This window comes from Mus musculus, chromosome 5 (assembly GCF_000001635.26).
Source record: "Mus musculus strain C57BL/6J chromosome 5, GRCm38.p6 C57BL/6J".
Lineage (NCBI taxonomy): Eukaryota > Metazoa > Chordata > Mammalia > Rodentia > Muridae > Mus > Mus musculus.
Genome location: NC_000071.6, coordinates 52,606,138 through 52,626,413, shown reverse-complemented (window position 1 = coordinate 52,626,413; position 20,276 = coordinate 52,606,138). Strand labels below are relative to the sequence as shown.

The 20,276-nt window shown below is 50.5% G+C and overlaps 2 long non-coding RNA genes across 2 annotated transcripts; both read left to right on the top strand.

Moving 5' to 3' along the window:
* Positions 1-2,926: 2,926 nt before the first annotated feature.
* Gm30178 lies at positions 2,927-4,115 on the top strand. Its single transcript, XR_376954.1, has 2 exons — positions 2,927-2,973; positions 3,433-4,115. It is a non-coding gene; the product is annotated as a predicted gene, 30178 (long non-coding RNA).
* A 3,287-nt stretch (positions 4,116-7,402) lies between these two features.
* 8030423F21Rik (RIKEN cDNA 8030423F21 gene) lies at positions 7,403-18,864 on the top strand. The gene is made up of 3 exons (NR_045738.1): positions 7,403-7,527; positions 13,110-13,267; positions 16,298-18,864. It is a non-coding gene; the product is annotated as an RIKEN cDNA 8030423F21 gene (long non-coding RNA).
* The last annotated feature ends 1,412 nt before the right edge of the window (positions 18,865-20,276 follow it).

Sequence of the window (20,276 nt, the reverse complement as noted above, 5' to 3'; positions counted from 1 at the left end):
TCTGCGAGTCTGTGGACAGAACATTATCCTGACAATGCAGAAGTTCATGGCTCAGAGTTTCCCAGGGTGGCGGGATGCTGTCTGTGCCTGTCTGTGTTAACAGCACCTGTTCCAGGACAAAGGTGAGCTCTCTGCCTCCAGCGCAGCCTGTGTCTGCCTTCGCATCTTTTGTGCCAGCTGACAGCTGACATGGGTGGTACCGTTACCAGAACACAGGCTGCCCCGAGGCTTGGAGTTGGGGAGGTCACCGTCACATGATTTTTTAGGCAAGGGGCCAGAAGAACTTTACAAAGGATTTTGTTTTGTTTTCTGCTTTTTAGAGGCAGGGTCTTGATATGTAGCGCGGGCTAGCCTTGAACTCACAAACCTCCTGCCTCTGTCTTCTGGATGCTGGGATTACAGGTGTGCATCACCATGCTCACAGCTTACAAGAAGTTAGAGCTTCATCCCACATGACCTTGACCCTGGCTGGAGGGGGGCCACTGCTCTTGACCCTGGCTGCACATTTTGAGTGTCTTTGGGGGTGCTGGAAGGATACCAACGTGGGGCCACCTCTCAGCAAGTGGCCTGAGCCTCCAGGGTTTGGTGTGAGAATTCTAATTCTTGGAAACTTTCCTGGTACCCCTCAGCTATTGAAGCTGCAAGTCATGGATGCTGGGACTTGTTCTGCAGACTACATGCAAGCACATGCATGTGTGGTGGCAAGGTGGGGGGGTGGGGCATACATGGAGACAGGGAAGGATAAAACTAGAGAGTACCTGGTTTTTATCTCTGTACTTCATTCCCTTGAGACAGAGTTTCCCACCAAAGGGTAACCATTTTGGTAGGCTGGCAGGCCAGTGAGTCCCAAGAGTCTGTCTCTGACCCCCAGTGATAGGCTACAGGCATGTGCCTTCATCCTAACCATTTTGTTACATGAGATGTGGGGATTTGAACTCAGGACCTCATGTTTGTGCATCAAGCACTTTGACCCACCACCACCACATGATGTAACTGATACCCTTGGCACAGCCTTGAAGGAGGGGGATTTGAGGAACGAGGAAGGGTCCCACTTAGGGGCCTCATTTCTCAAACTTAATTTGAGAGACCCAGCATGAGAACTGAACTGTGGTTCCCACAACCAATGTCTCTGGGGATGGGACAGGCCCTGGCAGCTACACCAGGAAGTTCCTTCACTCTCTAAAGCCAGGCACCCTGGCTTGGGGCCACATCCACCTGAAGGTGTCAGAGTGAAATGCAGTTAGGATTAGGGCTTATGTGAAACCAGCCAACCAGTTTGTGTGCACAGTGCTTTACCACCACACCTGGCCATTAGTCCTATTGTGCTGATGACAGGCTGACAGCAAGGGCAACTCCTTGAGGAACCTTGCCAAGGGTGAACATTCTTTGTCTGGGGGATGTGGAGAACTGGTCCAGTGGGGTTGGATCTGTTCTTCCCACAGTTAGCCACTTTCTCCGCGACTGGGATATTCTCTCAGGGTTTCTTTTGCCACCCTGAGGAGGGCCTCTGGGCCTCTTCAGTATCCCAGAGGTGTGCACACTCCCCTGCGCTTCCTCCAGACAACTGACACTGTCAGACCATGCCGTCAACACAGGTGCCCACAGTCCTGGGCTTGCCCTCTGAGAGCCTTGGTTAGACCTCCACTTGTGGTGGAGGCCGGCTGGGCCCTGTGCAGAGCAGGGTCTCTTTTAAGCTGCTGTTGGAAATTCAGATGAGGAAGAGAGGCAAGCAGAGGGCACAGCCCAGTGGTGTCCTCCCCAGCCGTTTTCTCTAAGCGTGTGCCCACTAATACTGCTCTTTCTCTCCTTCATCCCAGAACCCATTCTACCTCCGAGAATCTTCCTAGATTCACCAAACCCCAAGGGCCAATCAAGGACTTCCAATCAGAATGTGAGGGCTTTCTTCACTGTCTGGTTAGCCTTGGGAACCCCCATACTGTTGGGAAGATGGGTGGAGTTAGTATGCAGAGCATATAGAATGTGCCGGGGAAGAGGAAAGTCCATGTTAGGTATAACATGTCCCACACATGGGGTATATACATACAGAACATGAAACATATAGTTACACCATCCATGGTCATGCAGTTGTGATACATATACACACAGAACACAGCAACAGTCACCATCAGCCCCACATGTGTTCATTTAGTACCTCAGTGTACACCATGGTGCTGGCTACTGGCAAATCAAGAAGTATGGGAAGTGAGTGTAGACCAAATACAATGCCAGCTCTTCCCATCCCATCCCATCCCATCCCATCCCATCCCACCCCACCCCACCCCACCCCACCCCACCCCATCCCATCCCATCCCACCCCACCCCACCCCACCCCACCCCATCCCATCCCATCCCACCCGACCACATCCCATCCTATTCCATCCCATCCCATCCCTGTAAAGAAGTAGCGCACACACTCATGCCAACACAAAGATAAACAGAGTACTTCCAAAGCAAAGGGTAGGCATGGCACGCAAGGAAACGTCTGAGGAAGACGTGAGTGAGCTCAGTGATAGCTCATGTGTCTGACCTAAAGGGAATAGGACTCTGTCCCTCCCATTCCCCCCCCCCCCCGTGTGTGTGTGTGTGTGTGTGTGTGTGTGGTCATGGACAGGGAATCCCAGGCCAAGGAGTAGAGGCCATTACCCTACAAAGCATTAGTGAGCACTTGTTGTATACCTGGTCCTGAGCCAGGCCTTGGGCACTATTAGGGATCAAGGGGTGGGGGTCACTGTGGATTAGGGAGAAGAAGAGGGAAGTGTGGCATTGGCCTGTCATTCCAGCTACTCAGAACACTGAGGCTGAAGGATGCCAGGTTCCAGGTTCCAGGTTCCAGGCCTGTATGAAGTACAGAGTAGCTCAAAGGCAAAAGCACTTGCCTAGCACACGTACAAGGCCCTGGGTTTGATCCCCAGTACTGCAAAACAGCAGAAGCAGCAACAACAACAAATACATTGGTGTAATGAATTAAAGGAGGTGGGGGTGCCAAGGGCCCTAAAGGTCTTTAGGAGAGAAAAACACTAGAGTTGGTTAAACTGAGGCCTTTGTCAGTTCCCTGCAGGCTGCAGGTGGGGAGGGTAGTCTTGAGAAACCTGTCTAGGCAGGCCTCAGTGCACTGGGACTCAGGGACCTTGGCTGCTGCTGCTCTTGGCTCCGGGGAGGTGGCAGGCCCAGAAGGCCTCTCTCCACACACCTGGATCTGCAAGGGTAATGGGGAGGTTGAGCACTGAGTGGTGTTTTCCAGCCTTGCAGCTTGGAATTTTCCAGGCTTTTTGATCGGGCTGAAAAATCCAGGTGCTAGAGAGAGGTAACATTTTTTAAAATATCTCTGTATCACTGCTTAACATAAATAAACAGCCAGGAGCCAGCAGATAGGAGAGACAGGTGCCTGGTCAGACTGTGTTTTCTGAAGGCCTGCTCTTCCTTTCTTCCCAGATCCTGTGTTTTGAGGCCCAGAGCTTGGGGGGAGATGTATCCCCTGAGCTGGTCCAGAGCAGAGCACTCAGCCGGGAGCGTGGAAGCCAGAGATGACTGGAGAAGCGGGAGGAACTGAGAACTGCTGAAGATCAGCAGAGAGGAGGCTGGAGATGCCCTCAGGGGGATGGAGAACCTGCTGAGGAGGCTGGAGAAAATGTCTTCTGCAAGGCTGCCTCACCACCCACGTGCAGAGCAGGGAGAGCTGGGGGTCTTCGCTGAGTTAGTCTCATGCGCCTGGGATGGCCCAAAGGACCCAGAAAGTCACGCATGAGGACACCGGGAGGAAGCTAAGCCTAAGCTGTTCTACTGGGGCAGGCAAGGAAGGCATTCAAGGCCCGGACATAGGACTGTATTTATGCAGCAGCCCTTGCCTCCCTCCCTCCCTCTGCCTCCCTCTTTCTGTTCTGAAGAACCCTGGAGAAGGCAGGATGGTGATTGACATCCACCTGACCTGGAAAGCCCATCTTCCTTTGCGATACAGTTTATTTACAGGGTTCTCTTGCAGCTAGGGGTTATCAGTCTCATATTTTGGTACAATGAGATTTAGTGAAAAGTCAATGGAGAAGATACACACACACACACACACACACACACACACAGAGTGTGGGTTCTGAAAGTCAATAAAGAAGAGACTGTGTTAATTGACTTACTGTTACTGCAACAAAATGAGTCAACTCATAAAGAGGAAATGTTTATTCTGGCTTATGGTTCTGGAGGCTCCGGTTCACTGGTCCGGTTCCTTTGGGCCTGTGATGAAGCAGCAAATGATGGGGGCGGCAGGCATGAGAACGCACTGCTCACTTCATAGCCAGGAAGAGGAAGGGACTAAGGTCACACAGTTGCCCTCAAGAGTATGGTCCCAGTGATTTAAGGACAGGGTCTACCATCTTCCCAAGAGCACCATCCTGAGGACCAAGTTCAAGGCCCACAGACCTTGGCAGACTTTCAGAATCTAAGCTATAGCACCCGTCAGGGCTAAGGGGAGGGTACAGCTTAGAGGTAGGAGATTTGTCTAGCCTATTTGTTTAAGGCAACAACATCAACAGAAAGTGAAAAGAAAACCCCACTAGTATCCCAATTTTCTGTCTGTCTGCTTGTTTCTGCTTCTTGCCTTTGAGTGAAGCCATGGTGTCTGGTGCAAAGCAGCTATCTTGCTATCAAACATGCTACAATAAGCACGGGTATTTAAAAGCCTCATGTTCAGCTAACATACAAAGCACTAAGGTTCAGTGTGTCCTCAGATCTTGCTCTGGGTCCTGGCTCCTCAGGCAGTCATCGTCCCTAGCTTCTGTAAACATCCTGATCACCATCTTCCTCATCCATTCAAACCCAGCGTTCTCTCAATATGGCTGCCGTGGTTCTCTGCACAGTGTACATCCCCGCCGCCATTTCACACTGATTTCTTTTTTTTTCCCATTTTTTATTAAGTATTTAGCTCATTTACATTTCCAATGCTATACCAAAAGTCCCCCATACCCACCCACCCCCACTCCCCTGCCTACCCACTCCCCCCTTTTGGCCCTGGTGTTCCCCTGTACTGGGGCATATAAAGTTTGCAAGTCCAATGGGCCTCTCTTTCCAGTGATGGCCGACTAGGCCATCTTTTGATATATATGCAGCTAGAGTCAAGAGCTCCGGGGTACTGGTTAGTTCATAATGTTGTTCCACCTATAGGGTTGCAGATCCCTTTAGCTCCTTGGCTACTTTCTCTAGCTCCTCCATTGGGAGCCCTGTGATCCATCCATTAGCTGACTGTGAGCATCCACTTCTGTGTTTGCTAGGCCCCGGCATAGTCTCACAAGAGACAGCTACATCTGGGTCCTTTCAATAAAATCTTGCTAGTGTATGCAATGGTGTCAGCGTTTGGATGCTGATTATGGGGTGGATCCCTGGATATGGCAGTCTCTACATGGTCCATCCTTTCATCTCAGCTCCAAACTTTGTCTCTGTAACTCCTTCCATGGGTGTTTTGTTCCCAATTCTAAGGAGGGGCATAGTGTCCACACTTCAGTCTTCATTCTTCTTGAGTTTCATGTGTTTAGCAAATTGTATCTTATATCTTGGGTATCCTAGGTTTGGGGCTAATATCCACTTATCAGTGAGTACATATTGTCACACTGATTTCTTAGTTTCAGAGACTGTGTGCCTGGAGACTTCATATAAAATGTCACAGGACATTTATATATATCCTTCATCTTTCCTGACTGGGGTGATGTTCTTGGATCGCCGTCTTTGGTCCTCACCTGGGAAATCTGTTAGAAAGTAGATTTAGGGAAAGAGGCAGTAGGGTTGGGTCAATGGGGAGCTGTTTCGGGTGTGATGATATGAGGCACCTCAATTTGAGAATGAGGGGTCTAGACATGGGGAAAAGCAGGTGAGAGTTAAACACGGAATAGTACAATGGCCCTGGAAAGCTGGAGGTCTGCCTCCATCTTGTTTAGTGACCAGTCAGCTGTTGTTAGCAAAGCCATGCAAGCATGCAGATTGGGTTTCAGTGCACAAGAATTCATGCCTAGTTTCCTGGGCAGGACCAGGAGGTGACTTCTGAGACATGTGAGCCAATGCTGGATCCAGATGTTCTGGGAGAGCATTACCTAGCTACTCCCTGACCAAGTACCCATGTCTACAGGTCCAGATTCAACCAAGGGTTTTGAGACTTCAAAGATTTGGCTGAGAGATGTCTCCATTCACCACCCAGGTTCTGCCCAGGTCCTCAAAACTTCTTCCCAGGGGTCTTGTTTTGGGCCACTGGGATTCACAGAAATGGATCACGGGGGACACAACAGAATGGGGGAAAACATGGGGGTGTGCCATGCATCTTGAAGACTGTTTGCCAGGGGTGATGTCCACAACATCCACATTGGTCTTTCATTCTCAGAGCTTGTGGCCTTGAGCAGTGGTTGGCCTGCAGGCCTTCTATGCCTTCTATGGCCTCACCCCAGTGCTGTAAGATGGGCAGGACGCTCTGCCCAGGAAACCAGACTTTTGAAGGCTGAGGCACCTGTTCTAGATTCCCAAAGCTGGGGGTGGCAGGTAGGAACTGACTCCAAGTCAGCCGCACTAGCATGCAAAGAAGGGGCCATGTTAGGGTCCAGACATTCCCCTGAGGATCAGGGTGGCAAGGCCCAGTGCCCTCTTCCTTGACAGATGTCAGTGCCTATCTAGCTGCTGGGCTCACCAAAATTTGGAAATATGATTTATACTTGTCTTGATGAATCAGTAAAGTGATCAGGTGGGAAGAAAAAATTCGGTTGAGGGCATTAGGAGAAGGGCTAGGGAACACTCTGACATGTTTGCAATCTTAATGTTTCTTTTTTTCCCATCTATCTCTCTTCCTCTCTCTGCATAATATATCTCCATCTTTCCTCATCTCTCTATTCTTTACCTCTCTCCATCTATCCCTTTCTCTCTCTTTAAAAAAATTATGTGCATAATGTTTCGTCAGTATGTGTGCCTGTGCCTGTGCCTGTGTACCACCGTATCTGAGGATGTCAGAAGAGGGTGTCAGATTCCCTGGGCTTTCAGTTATGGTTAGTTGTGAACCACCATGTGGGTGCTGGGAATCGAACTCAGGTCCTCTGGGAGAGCAGCAGGTGCACTTAACTGCTCTGCCACCTCCCAGTCTTCTTTCCCTGTCCTTATCCCCATCCTCTTTGTCCTTCTATTTTTTTTTTTTTTTATCTCTTCCCATCTCTATTTCTTTATGGCTTCTTCTCATTCCTAATTCTTCTCTTCTCCCCTTCCTCTTCCTCTCCTTTCTCTCCCCCCCCCCCTGCACCCCACCCCGTGTCTGTCTCCAGCCCCACTCCCCCCTTCCCTGCCTGCCCCTTACTTCAAGCATTCAGGGTTTCGCCAGGGGGCTAATCAACATGGGGGGTGGGGCTACACAGCTCTCCGAGTTTATTCACTGAAACAACTCTGTATTACCAGGACTTGTTCGCCGCGAAACTGACTGCTTACGTTTTATGTGGCCATTGATCTTTAATCTGAGTCTGCCTGGAGGTTTCCTATAACATCAGGACTCCCTGGCCCTAGATGTGATTGCACACCGGAGTAAGTGGCGGCCCAGGCTGCTCTTTTCTCATCGGAGCAGCTGAAATGGTTGTATGGTGGGTGGAAAGTGCTGAGGTGTGGGTTCTATAAATAGCTGAGCTTGGTGGCGCGGTCTCCTCGGGGTGCCGGGCGGCGCGGATCTGGGGATGGGGTGCGGGCTGCAGTCGCGGGGGAGGCTGCTATCTATAGCGCGCTATTTTTAGCTGCATCAGCCGAGGAACCTGACAGCCGGTTAATGACTGCCACCCGCCGCGCGTCTGCGCGCCCCGGCTTTGGCACGCCAGGAGCAGCTGCGCCATGCTCAAAGTTGTCGCCTCGGAAAAGGCCTCTCTCCCTGGGAAGCAGGGCTGTTGCAAGAAGGCACTGGGCCTTGCCACCCTGATCCTCGGGGGAATGTCCGGGTTTTAACCACAGCCCCTTCTTTGCACGTTAGTGCAACCTGGAGGGAGACTGCAGAGAGGGGGCGTGCGTGCGGCCTGAGGTGGGCAGGACACAACAGGAGGCAGACCTGAGAGGCCAGAGTGCTCTCCTTGAGCCCTGGGGAAGTCAGACACCTGGCCAGAAGACTGGGGGCGGCCACCTTGACTCAGAGATCATGATTTCCATAGGGAAAAGTCCTGCAGTTTGGAAATGAGATGTCCTTGAGAGATGTGCTGTTACGGTTTTATAGACGTGGTGCTGTGCACACGGAGGCTGAGTGATTTGCTCAGGAACACAGAGCCTGCCACCTCTCTCTGTACCCTCTGCAGCTGCTGCACCCTGTCAAGGGCCTGGTGACAGTGACACTCTGAACAGATCCCACAGCCTCCAAGCAAGTGGCCACTAGCTTATCATTAAGATGGAGTGGGGGCCTGAGAAGGGCCAGGGTCCCTGGTGGGAGGAGACCTGTGGCCATTTCACACAGGGAAGAGGGTCAACATGAAGTCTGAGCCCCTCCTATACTCCTCCTCCATGGCACTGAAGGGTGCGGCAAGCAGCAGGGCTTAGTCACGGTTCTGAGCCCTGTGTTATACAGATTGGCGCAGAGTCCTCCTTGCAATCCTAGAGATGCAGGAGAATCAGTGCTACCATCGCTTTAAAGACGGAGAAGAGAGACACAGAGAGGTTAATTAGTTGTTCAGGGCCATCCACTTAGGAAAGAGGGATTGAAACTGGGGGTCATCTGGCCATTGGCTATCTGTACCCTGAGACTCCCCACTGCCTCTGCATAAAATGCATCTGACTAAATCAACTCAGTGTGGTCAGATTTAAAGGATCTGAGACTCCTCTTCTCCACCCAGTCCCCTCTAAACTCTACAGCCCTAAGATCCAATTCTCACATGCTGATGATGCCCATGGTGGTGATGGGCCTTGGTATCCATAGCAACCAGCGGTGCCATGGTCCAGTCCCCTGGGCTTTATGGTATTCCCAGTCACTCAGGCATCCTTTGGTCACACTCAGGCAGATGGTAGGGGTGACTTGTTCTGAAGTTTCTCATGCTTTTTACCCTCTACTCTCAAGACCAGAAGACTAAACACTTGGTTTGTCTGAAGGCAACACAGCTGGAAGTGGCCCAGGAATCGCAAACATAATTCTGTGTGCTAGTACTATCTCATTATCTTCCTTCTTTCTGCCTGGGATGAATCTAGGTCTCCAGAGTCATAGCAGCTGTCTTATAGCATGGGGGGCGGGCGGGGGGGGGGCACCAGAAAACTGGCTGACAACTTTCTTGGTATTATCATATTCTGGAGTCCAGAAGTGTCCTTCTTATCTTGGGAAAAATACACAGCCGATTTGCTTACATTATCCACACTCCACCTCTGATACTCAAAAGCATTTCTAACACAGGCAACTGTTTGAGGTCTGTGCATGTGAAGTCAGTTTACAAAGTGGAAAGCGGAGAGGCAGAGACCCTGTTGGCTTGGCTGTATGGCCAGTCTCGGTTTGTTGTTCCTGGATGCAGCACTGACAGTCTCCTATCCCGGGAAGCTTCCCAGATCTGGTCATCCATCCTTCCTGCCTTCCCAGGACACAGAGACCCTCCTTCAGCTCCAGAGTCTGCTCTGCTCCTGGATCAGGTTGCAATTGCTAGCTCTCCCCACAAGGCCCAACCACTTCCTGCTGGAAGATCCATCTGCTGATGCAGTGAGCCAGCATTTCAGCTGATGAAACGGACCAGTAACTAGGAGAGGCTCACAGCTGCCACACTTCTTTCTCCAAGAAGGGAGAGCACCCTGGGAATCTGCCTGTGGCAGCATGTGGCCTGAGGAGGAGGTGTCCAGCCCAGATTCAGTCTCCAAGACAGAGCACATGAGGAAGACCCATGGGGCTGGCCTCTGGCTCTGTCCTTGTTTCCACCCTAGCTGCTAACTCCCTGTTTTTGGCTCCCTTCTCCGTCTTCTCCCCCATTCCTCCTCAGCCCCACACAGCCAGTGACTGACAGTATCTACTCTGCGCTTTTACTATCCAAGGCTTCTATTATCTGTGGTCAGCTGGGATCTGGAAGCATTAAGTGGAAAAACCCAGAAATCAAAAGTTCTTGCACCTGGAGTGATGGCTGGGTTGGTTAAATGCCTGAGATGTAAACACTAGGTCTGGAGTTACTCCCCAGCATCCACACTGGGCGTGATGACGTCCATTTGTCCATTTGCAACCCCAGTGCTTGGGGGCTGGAGATAGATGGAGGGAGGTTCACAGCCAGCCAGCCTAGCTTTGTGGGTGAGTTCCAGATCAACCAGAGACCCTGTCTCCAAGGAGACACACGGTGTTCCTGAGGATGATATGCAAGGCAATCATTTGCCTCCACAGGCATGCACACACACAAACATGCACATAGGCATGCCCATGAACAATGGGTTAAAGTACTCGCTTTTCTGAGCAGCGTGATCTATCTCACACTGCTCCTGGGTATTTTGCCTGTGGTATGAGACTTTTTCCCTTTTTTTCTTTCTTTCTTGGTCTGATGTATCCACATTGCATACACTGCCCTCCCTTTAGTTGAAGGCAGCCACAGAATGAGACTGCTGTGTTCAAGGAAGTCTTACTGCGTTTCATGATGCCCCCAGTCATACGAGCAGTGCTATGGGCAGTTCCTATAGGCCATCGAGAGGCCAAATGGTGCTTCTGTTAAGGGAAAAGATGAAAGCTGTCTGCTTAATAAAGGAAAGGAAACTGCATGCAGAAGCCACTGAGATCTCGGCTAAGAATTTTCCTTTGATCAGAGAAAGGGCGAAGAGCAAAGAGATCTGCGCCTCTTTTGCAGCCACACCTCAAACTGTGCAATTTACAGGCACACCTCCTGGTGAGCACTCTGCTAAGGCAGAAGTGACATTGTTCACTGGGGTAGAGGGAACCGCGTGTATCTATAGGGTTCAGCGCTGTCTGGTTTCAGGTCCCCTGCAGCCAAGAGGCACCTTCTACTTACTCCACCTCTTTCACTTCAACAGCACAGGCTGTTCCACAGAGAGCTCTCAGGCGTGCCGTTTCCAGATCCTTCCAACTGCTTTAGCAGGAGGTTATTAATTGCTCCCTTCTCCAGATGAGAAAACTGAAACGCAGAAAAATCAACTATGCGCAGGGTGAATCCAATTTCTGCCTGCCCTGCCTTAGGCCCGAGGGTTCTGGCTGAGTTTTCAAATGCAACGCAGTTGGATTTCCATGCTGCCTCTTTCCTCACAGTGTGGCTTTGGGCCTGGGGTCCTCTCAGCCTCAGGAGCAGGTTAGGAGGCTCATCTGGAGTTCCCAAGACAGCCTGGCACTCTGCAGGGACTCAGCAAGTGGCTCAAATTTAATCAGCTCCCCAGGAACTAAAAGTCTTTTAATGTTGACAGCTAAGGCCACACACCCAGCTTTCATTGTCTTGTCTGTCCCATGGGGTCCACACTACTTACACCCCATCCACAGATAAGGAAACAGAGGCAAAGGGAGGCCAAGTAGCTTGCTCAAGTCTAGGGCCCCAGGTTTACAGATGCAAGCCGCCAGCTCTGGAAGGCATGGTCCCACCCACCCAGGCTCCGCCCTACAGACTTCCCAGTGGGGCCCAATGAGGCTGCAGGGCTTCTAGGCTAGACACCCTTTGCAGTCCTATCTGACTCACACTGCTTCTAGATGGGTAATGCGCCTCTTGAGATATCCCCCGGGTGCTGCAGCCCCTTAGGGATGTGTATTGGTGTCTTATGGCCAATGGAACAAAGGACTAAACACACAATGGCTCAATTTAGCACAGATGTTTGACCTGATGTTTTCCAAGGTCAGGAAGCCTCACTGGGTCGACACTGGCTAAGGTGTTGGTAGGGCTGGAGACTTTTCTTGGCCTGTTTTAGCTTCCTGTATTCCTTGGCTTGTGGTTCCTTCCTCTTGTATCAGCTGCACCTATAGATCTTTGTTCCCCGCCCCTCCCTCCATCCTTCATCATCCTGTGACCACCCATCATCGAGGACTCTTCTTGTCTCAGGATCCTTAGAATGGCTACATCTGTGAAATCCCTGTTCTCATGCAAGGTCACGTGTTCACAGATTCCAAGGATTCGGATTTGGGTGCCCATCTTTCAAATCCTGCCTCTACTCTTTGTAACCTCCGGGCTTTGGTTTCCTCCTCTGGAAAGTGAGTGGATCACGAAGCTGGTGGAATCACCCACCTTTTAGAGTTGTAGAGGGGATGATATTCGATCGATTGGCTGCTTTGAAAATTCCAGGACAGGGACCTTCTGTTTAGTATAGTGGTTCGGAAGGACGCAGCCTGGGCCAGGCCAACCTGGCCGATATGAGAGGTTCTTGCTGCCTGCAGCTTAGAAACACCAAGTGTGATTGCCTGCTCTTCCTTCCATCTAAACCATGGTAGGGTGGGGTTGGGGCACTGTCCTCTGACATTTGCCTGAGTGAGGCTCTCAGCATCCACCCTGGGTGTGTGCCTGGCTGAAGAAGGGATTCATGATGGGATACCAGAGAAAGATTCCAGCCAGCTTCCCAGGGATAGCACTGACCTGGGAGTAGACACCCGAGAGCTTCCAGAGACACAACAGCATACCGTATCAAAGTCCAAAAAAGCACTCTTGCTGTCCTTGTCCACAGCAGGAGGTGGGTGTGGCCATCTTTCCTGAATTAGTGCTCTTCCTGATGCAGTGACTAAACACCTGACAAGAAGCAACTTAAAGGAGGGTTTTATTTGGGCTGACAATTGAGGGTTCAGAGTCCATCGTGGCAGGGGAAGTATAAAGGCAAGGGCACAGTTCTAGGAGTGGGGTATTTGTCATAGTGCCTCTTCAGTCAGGAAGCAGTGAACTTGGCTAGCTCTTGGCTTCTCATTCAGTCAAGACTCACAGCTGATGGATGCTGCTCCCACCCCACCTCAATTAATCCAGAACCTGACACCCCTCCCCCCACCAGACATATCCAGAGGCTTGTCTCCTAGGTGATTTTTAATCCCACCAAGCTGTCAATCATCATTACTATACCAATTTCCATTTTGCAGGTGAAAAAAACAGGTTTAGAGAGGTTCTTCTTGTTGCAGGTCACACAGCTCAGAGTAACACTATAGATACCTAAAGGCTGTCGTCACTACTCTTTACTGTTACTTTAGTCTTACCTCTCTTGTCCCCATCCAGGGACATTTACATTTTAGCAAGACTCGTCAGTCATAGCGTCTTTGGAGCAATAAAAGGGCATGGAGAACACGGGAGTGGAAGGAATCCAGCGGGCAGGAGGAGGCGTTCAGTGAGGACCCAGTGCAGGGCTGTACGACGAGCCAGCTGACTTTGTACAGGTGAGGCGTGGGGGCCTGGGAAGAGAGAGATGGCACTCTGACGTCAGGCCCTGTTTGTAGATGGCTTGGGGCCTTCCGGATCGAAGTGGAAAAGGTTATTATGGTCCCTGCTGAAGCTGCTGCCAGGCTCAATAGTTCATCCAGCCAACCTTTGACAGTGTGCCTTTTGTAGGCTGGAGCCAAATATGGGGTTGGCAAGAGAAGGGGGCAAGATGTTGTTTCCTCCTGAACGCGCTCTCTCTCTCTCTCTCTCTCTCTCTCTCTCTCTCTCTCTCTGTGTGTGTGTGTGTGTGTGTGTGTGTGTGTGTGTATGTGTGTGTTGTGTGTTGAAGCTTGTGAATGAGTCTGTTAGGGAGAGCAATGCCAAAGAGAAAGTGACGGAGGCAGTGGGGTGGGAAAGCGGTCTCCCACTCTCCATGGGACCCAGTGTCACTTTCAGGTTGTTAGCAGCAGGGAGGCCTTTTCTCTTGTCAGCCTATAGGTTTACTTGTCTCCTAAAGAAGTGATTATTTCCCTTGGCAGGGTTTATTGAGTGTGGTGCATAGCCTACCCAGGTCTGCTTGGTGTCATCTTTGTGGGATTTGGGAGACCTTAGTACCAACTCTGAGGCAGTCCCTGTACTGTTAACAAACAGTCCCATTGCCCTAAGCCAAGAGACAAACATGTGCTACCAGTGTCCATGGGGCTGTAGAGGGTTCACATTAACTCATAGACAGGGCAGAGTCACAAACTCCTCTCAGTCCTGATAGGTACTGTTGCTAATATACAGTACCATAGACTGTACAAGCTATGAATAAAAGAGGCCATTTGTGGTCCTGGCTGAGATGAGATCAAAGGGCTGCATCTGGTGAGGGACCTCTTGATGGCAGACTCCTAAGGGGGTACAGAGCATAACAGGGCAAACACATGGAACACGGGTATGCAGTCTGCTCTCTGTCTCGCTCCTCTTACATGATCACCAGGATGCACCAATGGCGGTTCTCCTGATAGCACCTGGACAGTTCTCATTGCCTGGGACCCCGGTCTCCAAACACTGGGGCTCGGTGAGGTGTCTGTTCTTTTAATTCCTTACCAGGCTCTGAAAGGAATAAAGCATGTTCAAAGTATATCTTATATTGAAGATTTGGGGGTGAAAAGACCACACATACTTTTTAAAATTTAGCTTTTATCCATTCTTTATGAATTTCACATCAGGCACCCTAATCCCTCTCATCTCCCTGTCTATTTGTATCCCATTCTCCACCCTAGAAACCTTCCCTTCTAAAAAGAAAAGAAGAAGAAAAAATCGTGGTGTGGGAGCTGTAGTGTGTCACCGTGTGTCCCACAGTACACCCTTTGTCCGCACTTCTTTGCTTACAAATGTTTACTGCAATGAGTCATTGTTCAGGTTCAAGGCCTCTTGCTTCGGCTACACTATCAACACTGATCCTCACCAGGACTCCTCTCCTATATCCTGTTGTTGCCCTGTGTCATGGAGATCCCGCAGCGCTGGATCTGTAGAACTGGTTGAGTCACAAGCTCCAGCAGTTCATAGGATGGGGTGAATGTTGGAGTGGGCCAAGTCAAAGCCCTGGATCTGGGCCTGGTTGGTAGCTGAACTGGTCAGTCTGCCATCTCTCCTACTTCCACACCACTGGGGCCAGCTCTCCAGCACTGGCTTGGCTAGCTCACCCAGTGCTCTAGCCTGGCAGAGGCAGAGCCAGCTCTCCTGCTCTCGTGCCCTCAGGGCCAGTGTGCCAGCCTGCCACGGGTGGTGAGGGGCAGGGTGGGAGGAGAACATCTCTCCTCCTTCTCTGACATCACCGCAGGGCAGACAAGTGGCAACGTCAGCTTTCCCTCTCAAACCCTTGGGGGGCCAGCTCACCCGCAATCCCACCACCATCCAGGCAATCAGGCCCAGCTCTCCCAAATGCTGCTGTCGGTGAGGGGCAGGGGACCACACATCTATTGATTAGGTGCTTGGAGGACTTTGTGTGGTAGGGCAGGTGGAGAGGACTGCTCAATGTTGTCTGATGTCAGACGGGAAGAGGGAGAGGGCACAAGCTGTGGCATCTGTGATTTCAGGAACCTATTACCGGTTAACAGGCAAGCATGTAGGGCCAGCCTCTATCCATCTCCCAGAGGCTGAGCACTTCCTGTGCTCTGGCCAGCTATGCATGGAGTTCTGGCCAGCACCTGGCCACAGGTCTGAAGTCTGACTTTGAAAGGACTACCACAGTTCTTAGGATTTGAGACATGGTCTCCCCACATAGCTCAGGTCTGGCCTCTAACACCCCCCCTCCCATGAGTGTGTCTGTCTGTCTGTCTGTCTGTCTGTCTGTCTGTCTGTCTCAGGCTGGCTTGGAATTAGTGGAGGCCTCAGCCTTTCAGGCACTGGGATTATAGACCTAAGCGACCACACACCACCTTCAATTCTTTTATTTCATGGGAACTCCAGGAACTCCCTGACTCTCGCTGCACCTGCTAGGAAGTATTGTTTGTTGGTGGGATGGGGAGTGGGCAGACAAGGGTGAACTGTCTCCCAGGATGCCTGCTCTTGCAGGACCAGGGTTTAAGAACCCAGGGAGTCCCATCGCCTGGATGCCTACAAAGTTAGCTGTCAGTTAAAGTCACCTGCTGGGAAACCTTTTAAACCAGGCCAATCACTTCCTGGCTCAGTTCCCAGAGACTGGCTTTGTGGGGTGCTTACTGGAGGGCAGTTTATTGGCGTGATGCTGACTGCAGCCTGGGTGTTGGGGTTTTGGAAATTTCTGGGTTCTCACGCATGTTAGAATTTGAAGGACACTGCAACAGCTCATACTCCAGTTTGGCCCTTTGTGCTGTGTGGCATCAAGCAAGTTACTTAAGCTCTCTGAGCCTGTTTCCCCCATGGTGGAATCACACATCTGATCTGATCTTGGGCATTTAATGAATTAGTCACGACTCTCTTAGAAAAGTGCCTGCCAGAAGGAAGTTCTCAAGTAATTGTTAGACTGACTGCATTCTTTATCAGTGTTGTTCTTCAAACAACTTTTTAGTTTGATCTTGCAGACATTCCCCGAGCTCTGATCAAGGTGCCTCGCCGCCTGCTCGAAGTGTTCCTGTTACTCTCCTGTCACCGATGGGCTGGTGCGCCTGTGCCGCTGAACTATTTGCCTTGACTGAACCTTTCTTGCCAGACAGCATCACGACTCCTGAGAAGACAGAGGGGACAGACCTTGATCTTGCTTCCAGAACAAGTTGTCGGGATGGTTGTGGGGCTGTCTTGCTGACACATGTCTGCGTGGGCGGTGGCAGCCATCCAGAAGCTTGTCAGCAGAGCTTGGGGTCATTTGTGCAGCAGAAGCCTGAGGTTACACCTGCATCCTGCCTAGCGATCTTCGTCCTTCTCCTTGGCCGTGGACTCCCCTGCAGGATGTAGAAGCCCACAGGGGCCCATGGATCCCTTCAAGGATGAAGTTTTGAGTTTGTAAAAATTCTCACTCTCACAGAGAATAATGATCAGACTAAAGTACAGTCATAAACAGATTAAATGATAACATGGGCACATCATCACTAACATCTCAAACAAGGCTAACAGTAACGATGAGAGACACCCTTAATATCTGCGAGTCCTCTTATACTATTCTGTCTTAGGGTTTCTATTGCTGTAAGAGACACTATGACTATAGCAGCTCTTATATATGAAAAGAAAGGGTGGCTTGCAGTGGCTTACAGTGCATTATCATCAGGGCAGGAAACATGGTGGCACGAAGGCAGACATGGTGCTAGAGAAGGAGCGGAGAGTTCCACATCTGGAGCGGCAGGAAGAGAGTGTGACTCTGGGCCTGGCTTGAGCGTCTGAAACCTCAAAGCCCATCCCCAGTGACACACTCCTCCAACAATGCCTTGCGTACTCCAACAAGGCCACAACACTTAAAAAAAAAGATTTGTTTTATTTATATGAGTACACTGTTGCTCTCTTCAGACACACCAAAAGAGTGCATCAGATCCCATTACAGATGGTTGTAAACCACCATGTGGTTGCTGGGAATTGAACTCAGGACCTCTGGAAGAACAGTCAGTGCTCTTAATTGCTGAGCCATCTCTCCAGCCCAAGGCCACGCCTCTTCATATTGCCCCTCTTCATAGACCTATGGGGGCCATCACCATTCAAACCACTACGGGCTCTGACCGTTGCTTCATTCATCATGAAATTCCATGCTAAAGTTCAGTTCCTGGGCATAGACATGAAGATGCTAAAGTTTCTACTGTCCAGCCTAACAGCTTCTTAAGCCCCATGGCCCTCTAGATAAGAGCTCCAATATGGAAGCTGCCAACAGCTGAACAGCTGGTTACTGTTGAGACCAAGCCAGCTCAGCTTAGATGATGGGGGGAAAAACCCAACACAGAGAGGGTTCATTGCTGGTTTTGATGTTGCTGTGTAGTGGGAATTCTCCAATTTTGGATTCTTTAAAAGACACAGAAATACTATAAGAATATGTTTTTGTTTTAATGCCCGGTGTGGGGATATGGGACTGCTTCGGAGCAACTGACTATGATTTGCTTCATGCTCTAGCAGAGGCGTGGTTTTGCCAGCTGCAGATAGTTTCCGCGATTGTGTGACAGTTGGGGTTCTGGAAGGTTTTCAGAAGATATATAAATGCTAAGGCCCCACGGGTGGGGTTGGTGGTTGGTGGTTGATCAGGGGAGCCAGTTCTGGCTTGTTAATAGTGGTGGTCAAAGAAGAAACAAGAAGAAAGAAATTAGATTCAGGGGTCTCTATCTCTCTCTTCCCCCCTCTATCCTTCTTTCTCTCATATATATCTAGTGTTGGGGGTGACTGGGGTGGGGGCAAAGGGTAGGAAAAAGAAGAACCCACAAAGTAGCAAAGACTAGCTATAAGCAAAGAAGAAACAAGAATTAAAAAATTAGATTCAGGGATCTCCCTCCGGCATCCTTTCTCTCCTATCTAGTGATAAGGGGTGAGACTGGTGGGATAAAGGCTGGGAAAAGAAAGAACACATAAAGTAACAAAGACCGGCTACATTGTGGTACTAAAAGACTGCCGTGCTGGTAGGCATGCATCTGTCCGGCCAGGGCTCAGCATAGTGGCTTTCTCTTGTTCTTGCACAAGCTTCATTTTAGAGAAAGTAGCACTATTAGGTCTTCCCGAGGTCTGGGCTTGGATGTCCCACAGTATTGCGTCTGTAACTTAGTATTGATCAAAACAATCCTGTCTGATTCTTTGTATCTCCATCAGTTTTATATTTCCGAGAAAAGTCAGCTTACAAAGAGGACGTTTATTCTGGTCAATGCTTTCCTGGGTGATTGAGATGAGAATGTTCTCCATAGGTTTCGATGTTTGAATTCTTGGTCCCTAGTTAACAGCACTGTTTGGGAAGGATCAGGAGGCGTGGCCTTGATGGAAGGAATTTGTCAGTGGTGGGTGAGCTATGAGGTTTGAAGGTCTCATGACATTTCCAGTGAGCTCTCAGCTTCCGGTTCTTTTCAGCATCCTATCAGCTGTTCGCTGCCATGTCTTCCTGTTCTGACAGGCTCTTATCTCTCTGGAACCAGAAGCCCAAATACTTTTCTCTCCGTCATGGCATTTTAATCTCAGCAATAGAAAAGTAACCAACACACTGGGTTTCCATCTGTGGCCACCTGGCCCTGTTGCTTTGGGGAAGGGGTGACACGGCACACCATGGAATGAACATGCGCAGTGGAGGACTGGCCACCTCATGGGCTGGGAAGTATTGAGGTCAGAAATTAAGGTTTTCCCCACACGTGTCTGGGTATTGTTTCCCTAGCAGCTGGCAGTATTTTGAGAGGCTCTGGAGCCTTTAGAAGGAGCACCTTGGTGGCAGAAGCAGGCCACTGGTGGGAAGGGAGGCTCCCTTTGAAGAGCAAATCTACCTTTTCTTCTGCATGCTCTCCACTTCCCGGCCCACCACAGTGGAGCAGCTGCCACCTTACGTCACGCTGCTCTGTTCTGCCTTCTCTGCTGTGAGGGACTGGAACTGTGAGCCCAAATGAGCCTTCCTCCCTTAAGTTGCTTCTGTCAGTATTTTGTCACGGTGTGAAAAGTGACAAAAGCATACAGCAGTCCTAACATTTCCTTCAAGAGGCGTCCCCAGCGACTTCATTTCCTTCACTAGGCCCACACTGGGTAGTCCCAGAGACTGGGGACCATTTCAGCCTGTGTGCCTTTGTGAGCGTTTACAGTTTAAACTATAGTGCCAGGAGAAGGGAAACAGTCTCCTACCTGGGAAGAGGGATAGTAGACCAGGAAGGAGAGGGGAGAAGAGGCCTTAGGGGCAGTTTTGGGGGGTACAGGATGCCGCTTGGGCCCAGGTGTGATCTGGGCTTCTTCTGGTATGAGGTTGTCTTTGGGGGCTCACACGTCAGTTTTCCTGTCCCAGGGCTTCCGGTAGACTCTCCACGGAACGACCCGAACAATCCTAGAGGCTTGAGGACTGTTGGTCTAAATGATAAAATGTGCCAATGTTATTAATACTCATTAACAGACTTAATTATGCAGTGTGTCATATACTGTCAATAACACAGGCGCCTGCTGCTTCGGAAACAAGTGTTGAACTCACTGTCCCCTTGGGTGTGCGGTGACTGTGGCGTCTAAGCACAGGGAGCCATGACTGAGCCCTAGGCAGACCCCTGTCTCAGCGACACAACCTCTCCCCAGGTCTCTGCAGCTGCTGCACTGTCCTATGAGTGGGTGTTGAGACCTTCAGATACAAACCTCCCTTGCTCTGGCAGCATAGGCCTCTCGGCGACACTTCCTATAGGACGCTGGTTCTCACTGTGGCTGCTCACACTCCGTATCTCCGGAGATCTTCTATATGCTGCCAGCGGGGTCCCACCTGCCAGGGTTCTGATCTCATGAGTTTGCGTGTAGTAACACTTTGACAAACCTCCCGGTTATGGTGGAGAAGGCATGCAGCCTTGAGGGTAGGGGATGCCTTCCTGGTACACAGTAGGTGCTTAACACAAGATGATCAAAGGACAGCACAGCACCCTTCCGCAGGCTCTG